General features: G+C 46.7%; 1 pseudogene; it reads left to right on the top strand.

Moving 5' to 3' along the window:
• Positions 1–519: 519 nt before the first annotated feature.
• On the top strand, positions 520–1540 carry LOC129472658 (coxsackievirus and adenovirus receptor-like; annotated as a pseudogene).
• Positions 1541–7232: the final 5692 nt, after the last annotated feature.

Genomic DNA, 7232 nt, shown 5'->3' with positions numbered 1-7232 from the left:
TTATTCAGGGTCTTTTGTGGTTCCATACAAATTTTAGCAGTAATTTTTCTACTTCTGGGAATTTGATAGTGGTTGCATTTAATCTGTAGATTGCTTTGGGTAGCATTGACACTTTTACAATACTAATTTTTGAATCCATCAATAAAGGATGTTTCTCCATTTATTTATGCCATTTTAATTTTTTTCATCAATGTGCTGTAGCTTTCAGTGTACAAATCTTTCACATTCTTGATTAAATTTACGCCTAAGTGTATCTGTTTTGATTCTATTATAAATTGAATTGCCTTATTAATTTATTTTTCAGGTAATAGTTTCTCATTAATGTATAGAAACAATAATGCTATCGGTATGTTGATTTTGTAACTATTAGCTTCATTGAATTTCTTTGTCAGGTTTAACCGTTTATTTAGGTGGAGTCTTTAAGATTTTCTCTATCTCGAGTGCGCAAGGCGCGAGGAGCCTAGGACCCGGAGCGAGAGCCACCTACCTGCAGCCGCCGCCCACGGCACGGCAGCCACCATGGCGCTCCTGCTGCGCTTCGTGCTCCTGTGCGGAGTTGCGGATTTCACCAGAAGTTTGAGTATCACTACTCCTGAGCAGATGATTGAAAAAGCCAAAGGGGAAACTGCCTATCGGCCATGCAAATTTACGCTTAGTCCCGAAGACCAGGGACCACTGGACATCGAGTGACTGATATCACCAGCTGATAATCAGAAGGTGGATCAAGTGATTATTTTATATTCTGGAGACAAAATTTATGATGACTACTATCCAGATCTGAAAGGCCGAGTACATTTTAAGAGTAATGGTCTCAAATCTGGTGATGTATCAATAAATGTAACGAATTTACAGCTGTCAGATATTGGCACAGATCAGTGCAAAGTGAAGAAAGCTCCTGGTGTTGCAAATAAGAAGATTCAGCTGGTAGTTCTTGGTAAGCCTTTAGGTACAAGATGTTACGTTGATGGATCAGAAGAAATTGGAAGTGACTTTAAACTAAAATGTGAACCAAAAGAAGGTTCACTTCCATTACAGTATGAGTGGCAAAAATTGTCTGACTCATAAAAAATGCCCACTTCATGGTTAGCAGAAATGACTTCATCTGTTATATCTGTAAAGAATGCTTCTTCTGAGTATTCTGGGACATACAGCTGTACAGTCAGAAACAGAGTGGGCTCTGATCAGTGCCTGTTGCGTGTAAACGTTGTCCCTCCTTCAAATAAAGCTGGACTAATTGCAGGAGCCATTATAGGAACTTTGCTTGCTCTAGTGCTCATTGGTCTTACCATCTTTTGCTGTCGTAAAAAGCGCAGAGAAGAAAAATATGAAAAGGAAGTTCATCACGATATCAGGGAAGATGTGCCGCCTCCAAAGAGCCGTACGTCCACTGCCAGAAGCTACATAGGCAGTAATCATTCATCCCTGGGATCCATGTCTCCTTCCAACATGGAAGGATATTCCAAGACTCAGTATAACCAAGTACCAAGTGAAGACTTTGAACGCACTCCTTATAGTCCGACTGTCCCACCCGCTAAGGTAGCTGCCCCTACTCTAAGTCGAATGGGCGCGATTCCTGTGATGATTCCCGCACAGAGCTAGGATGGGTCTATAGCATAGAGCCTCCATACGTCTCATCTGTGCTCTCCATGTTCCTTTCCTTTGTTTGATATATGAAAACCTATTCTGGTCTAAATTTGGTTACTAGCCTCAAAATATATCAAAAAATAAGTTAATCAGAAACTGTAAGGAAGATATTTTTAAAAATTTTTGTTTGGTTATGTCGAAATAGTTACAGATATTAAAGTTAGTAAAGATAAGTTTACCATCTGAAAAAGCTGGATTTTCTTTAAGAGGTTGATTATAAAGGTTTCTAAATTTATCAGTACCTAAGTAAGATGTAGCACTTTGAATATGAAATCATAAGTGAAGAAATTGGTGAACTTACTTGCATACCAAGTTGATACTTGAATAACCATCTGAAAGTGGTACTTGATAATTTTTACCATTATTCTTAGGATGTGTATCTCATTTATTTATGGCCCACCAGTCTCCCCCAAATTAGTACAGAAACATCCGTGACAAAATTACACATGTATGTTTGTACTTGTTTTCACAGATCCTTGGAAAACTCTGTGTTAGGAATATCTCTAAAAACATAGAAAACACTACGGTGGCTTAGAAATTACTAATTTCACTTCTAAGTCGTTCATAAACCTTGTCTATGAAATGACTTCTTGAATATTTAGTTGATAGGCTGCTACAGGTAATAGGGACTTAGCAAGCTCTTTTATTATATGCCAAAGGAGCATCTATCAGATTAAGTTAGAACGTTTGCTGTCGGCCACATATTGAGATGACACTAGGTGCAGTAGCAGGGATAGATTTTGTTAGTGAGTGGTCTCATGCCTTGAGATCTGTGGTAGTCTTTAAAATGGTGGCCAGCCAGATCAAGGATATAGTATCTCATAGTTCCCAACTAAATACTAGCTTTCCTCTTTAGGTGATATTTTTCTTATTAGAAAAACATTGTAACTCATTTATTGTTTTGCAATTATAGATTGAAATTTCCTAATTCTAAATTTTAAGTGGTTCTTCGGTTTCAGTGCTTTATGTTGTTTGTTGTTGTTTTTGGATGGCATTACATATTATATGTTCTAGAAACATGTAATCCTAAATTTACCCTCTTGAATCCCTGGATGATATTTTTATCATAAATGCAGAATAATCAAATACATTTTAAGCAAGTAAGTGTCCTCCATCAATTCTGTATTCCAGACTTGGGAGGATGTACAGTTGCTGTTGTGTGATCAAACATGTCTCTGTGTAGTTCCAGCAAATCAAGCTGAGCTTCGAAAAAGTTTGAGTCTTAGTTTTGTGAGAGTGATTTATTCTTAAAAAAAAAAAAAGAAAAGAAAAAGAAAAAGAAAAAAAGATAAGAAAAAGGAGTAAAGGGACTACTCCTCTTGCCAAATGTGCTAAATATCATTTTAGGAGAAGAAAGTGGATTTATTGTATTTCCCTTAAGATTGTGAGGGAGTGTGGATACAGTACAATGAGCCAACAGTTTCTTTATAATAAATATGGTCTGCAATAAATTATTTCACTAGCTCTAAAACCTTTCCCTCGATTTTAGTAGGGAGTTCGTTTCTGTTAATATCTTTGGGTGCTGTGGTGGTAAATGCTACATTATAAACGGTGGCATGTATTTACAGTTAGAGTATTGTGTGTACACTTTTTTAATGGTAAACTTAAGCTGAATGTGTAATGGATTTGTGTATAGTTTTACATATTTGGAAGCATTTTAAAAATAGGTTTTAACCTTACATAAAATTACTTTTATACTTGTGTTAACATTTTCTTCTGTGCCTTTTGGGTAATTTAATATCTGTTATGAATTTCTGGTGCCTATGAGCTAGCTATCACCCACCTGAAAGGTGCTTAGAGGTGAAGGTACTGTTTCTAAAAACACATCACTGTGACACCTTTCTATCCTCACATTTTCAAGCTTGCCTCTTTTCTATTCTTTGTGGATATAACTTAAGCGATTGTGTTATTCATAAAGATTTAGAAATTTCAATATTCCCAACACTCTATGTTTCTGATTTTATAACAGTAGCCATTTTTGAATGTCAGATGTTTGGCCTGTTTTATATGAATAAGGTTTATTTATAAAATATTATAAAAATAAGTAAACAGAACATTAATAATAAAAAAAGATTTTCTGTATCTTAAGATTGTATTTTCAGTAAACAGAAACAATCTTACATCTTCCTTCCCTGTATGGATTTCTTTTATTTCTTTGTCTTAAGTAATTGTTCTGGCTAGGCAATTACACATAATGTTTTCAGCATTTGTAATTTTACATCAAATTCATCCATTGTAACACATTGATTGCTACTTTTCAACTTGTAAACCTGGACATTTGTCACTGCTCTTCCTCCAGTACAGGAGTCCATGGCGCGGTGTGGGCGCTACTGTGCCACAGTCCAGGGCACGGCTGGACGCAGGTTCTCTCCCGCAAGAGTCCGCGGCTCTGCGGAGCAGGAGTTCTCCAGCGCCTTAGTCCAGGGAGAGGAGGGATGAGGCTCCTTCAGTAGCTCAGTCCAGGGCGCAACCCTGCGAGAGTCCTCCCGTGCAGGAGTACACGATGCTGCGGGGTCCTACTGCGTTTTAGTCCAGGACGCCAGGGGGCTGGGTCTTCTGGTGCCATAGTCCAGGATGCGAGGGGCTGGGTCCTCTGGTGCCATAGTCCAGGTCGCAGGGAGCTGGGTCCTCTGGTGCCATAATCCAGAGTGCAGCGGAACAGGAGTCCTGCGGAGCAGTAGTCCAGAGCGCGACAGGGCAGGATTCCTGCCTTGCTATATCCAGGGTGCAGAGGGGCGGGGGTTCTCTCGTGCAGGAGTCCAGGACGTGGTGGAGCGGGAGTCCTCCGTGTAGGAGTCCTCCAGTGCTGGAGTCCAGAGCGCAGTGAGGCTGGGTCCTCCCGTGCCATAGTGTAGGGCATGGCGGGACAGGGATCCTGCCCTGAGGTAGTCCAGTGCTTGAATCCGCACGAAGGCAATAGTCCTCCAGTGCTGGAGTTCACGGCGTGGTGGGGTCGGGGTCCTTCCGTGACTTAGTCCAGGGCGTACCAGGGCGGGGCACAGTTGCCATAGTGAGGACCTCGGAGGAGGGTGGTTCCTGCCTTGCTGTAGTCCGGGGAGCAGGGGACAGGGAGGGGTCCTGTCTTGTCAGAGTCTCTGGCGCGGGGTGGGGGTGGGGGTTTTCCTGTGCGATAGCCCACGGGGCGGTGAAGCCGGGTCCTCCCGTGCCTTTGTCCAGGGTGCAGGGGGGCGAAGGTCTTCCGTGGTGGAGTCCGAGGAGCGGCGGGACAGGAGTCTTCCAGTGCCATATTCCAGGGTATGGCGGAGTGGGGGACCTGTCCTGCAGTGATCCAGGGCACGCGGGAGTGGTGGTCCTCCTGTGCCATAGTCCATCGCGTGGCGGGATGGGGGTCACCTCGTCCTGCAGTCACCATGCACGAGGCCCAGGTCCTGCTGTGCCTCAGTCCAGAGCGCGGTGGGACGGCGGTCCTGCTGTGCTGTAGTGCAGGACGCGGTGGGGCAGCAGCAGCCCAGAGAGCGCCGTGGCAGGGGGTCCTCCAGTGCTGGAATCCAGTGCATGGCGGGTCAGGGGTCTTACCGTGCAGAAGTCAGTGGCAAGGGTCCTCCCGTGCCATAGTCTAGGGGGCGATGGGGCAGGGTTCTCTAGTGCAGGTGTCCAGGGTGCGGCGGGGCAGGAGTCCTTTGGTGCAGGAGTCCAGAACGTTGCCGAGGAGTCCTCCAATGCCAGAGTCCAGGGCTCTGCGGGGCCGGGTTCCCCCATGCCAGAGTGTAGGGCGCGTTCAGGCGAGGGTCTTGGCGTGCAGTAGTCCAGAGTGCGGTGGGGCAGGGGTAGTCCAGACCTCCACGCCAGGGGTCCCTCTGTGCAGGAGCCCAGTGCCCGGCGGATCGCGGTCCTTCCGTGCTGTAGTCCAGGGCACGGCAAGGTGTGGATCCTCTGGTGCTCTGTCCAGGGGGCGGCGAGTCAGAGATTCTCCCATGTCTTGGTCTAGGGCCTGGCAGGACTGGGGTCCTGGAGTCCACGCGGTAGCCCAAGTTGCCACAGGACTAGGTCCTCTGGAACCACAGTCCAGGGCGCTGAGGGGCAGGAGTAGTTCAGGGCGAGCCGGGGCCCAGATCCTCAGGAGCCAGAGTCCAGGGTGTGGAGGGGTGGGGGTTCTGCAGTGGCAGAGTGCGGGGCGGGGCGGGGCGGGGATCCTCAGGTGCCTTAGTCCAGGGCTGAGCCGCGGGAGAGGTCCTTCAGTAGCATAGTCTAGCGCACGGCGTTGCAGGGGTCCTCCAGTGCCTGAGGCCGCGGCAGGCCGCGGGTCCCACTGTGCTCTAGTTCAGGGCGGAGCGGGTCCGGGGTCCTCTCCTGCCTCAGTCTGGGGCGCTGGAGAGCGGGGATCCTCTGGTGCCAGAGTCAATGGATCCACGGGTCGGGGTCCTCCCATGTGTTAGCCCTGGGAGGGGAGAGGCGGGGGTCCTCCTTTGCCCTAGTCCAAGGCATTGTGAGGCCCGGCTCCTACACTCAACTGTGCCTCTGCCGCCGCGAGGGAAAACGGCACCATCTCAGGCAAGCCTAACAGAGCAGCTGTCCTTAAAAGATTCCCAGTTGAGGGTGGTTTGGAGCAGGCCTGAGAAGTGTGCCCTTAGATGGCTTCAAGGGCTCTGGGCAGTGTTTAAGGAATCCAGCTGACCTCAGTTACTCCAAGCCCTTTTCCACTCAGCAGAACTTCTGGCCACAGGGTCCCCTATCTGCAGGGCCCTTTCATTATCCCAGATTCCCACACGATGGACTCCCTCTCATCCTCACAATCTCAGCTCAGGCCTTATTCGTCACCGCATTCCTGGCACCAGGCCTGGCCCATGAGAAATGGGTCAGATTAAGAGCTAAATGTATTTTCATGGTCACTTGTTTTCTTCAGGCCTCCTCTCTTTGTGCCAACATCTTTGGGTTTCTGGTTAGTTTTCAGCAGCTGCATGCAGTTCCATTTTCCTTACCAGGTAAGAGACAAAGCTTCATGAAAACAAAGGCATAAGGCTTATGACCAGAGAACTCCCAGTCCTCTCCCTGCATAGGAAAACTGGACTTCTCCGGAGGGCTCCAGCTCCTGGGCAAATCTCTAGGGACACTTAATTGGGCTGTCCCCCACCTTTGTTTCTGGTTTTTGAGGGGCCAAGGTTGGGAATCCTTTCTAAGTCTCTACACACAGAGCCCTTCTTTGGTGGGAAAGTCTTGACATATACCAGGATTCTCATTGACCTTTCAGAGCCTTCAAGAATCCTGAGCTGCTTTGGCTTCTGTTCCTGGAAGAGAGGCCACTGAACTGCTCTGGAGCTGGAGTTCAAGTTCAAATATTCATCACTGTTACTAATCCTTTACATAGCATGTGATTTCTTTCTGGCAGGCTCATGGTCACTTAGGTTTGCTTGTATGTAGATGGAGGGTCTGCATCCTCATTCAGGTAACACCTTCAGCCTTTCATGCTGAGATTGGCCATTTTATTTGTAACTCACTGTACAATCCATTCGCTCTTCCAGTGTCCCTTAGAAGGATGCAGAGTGTTCTGTAGAATGCCATAGAGACCTGGGTTTAGGGAAAATATTTGACCAAAAGTCCGCCAACTCACATGAGTATCTCCCCACAAC

Source organism: Symphalangus syndactylus, chromosome 22 (assembly GCF_028878055.3).
Source record: "Symphalangus syndactylus isolate Jambi chromosome 22, NHGRI_mSymSyn1-v2.1_pri, whole genome shotgun sequence".
Taxonomy (NCBI): domain Eukaryota; kingdom Metazoa; phylum Chordata; class Mammalia; order Primates; family Hylobatidae; genus Symphalangus; species Symphalangus syndactylus.
The sequence above is the reverse complement of the archived record's forward strand: the minus strand, read 5'-3'. Positions and strand labels throughout refer to the sequence as shown.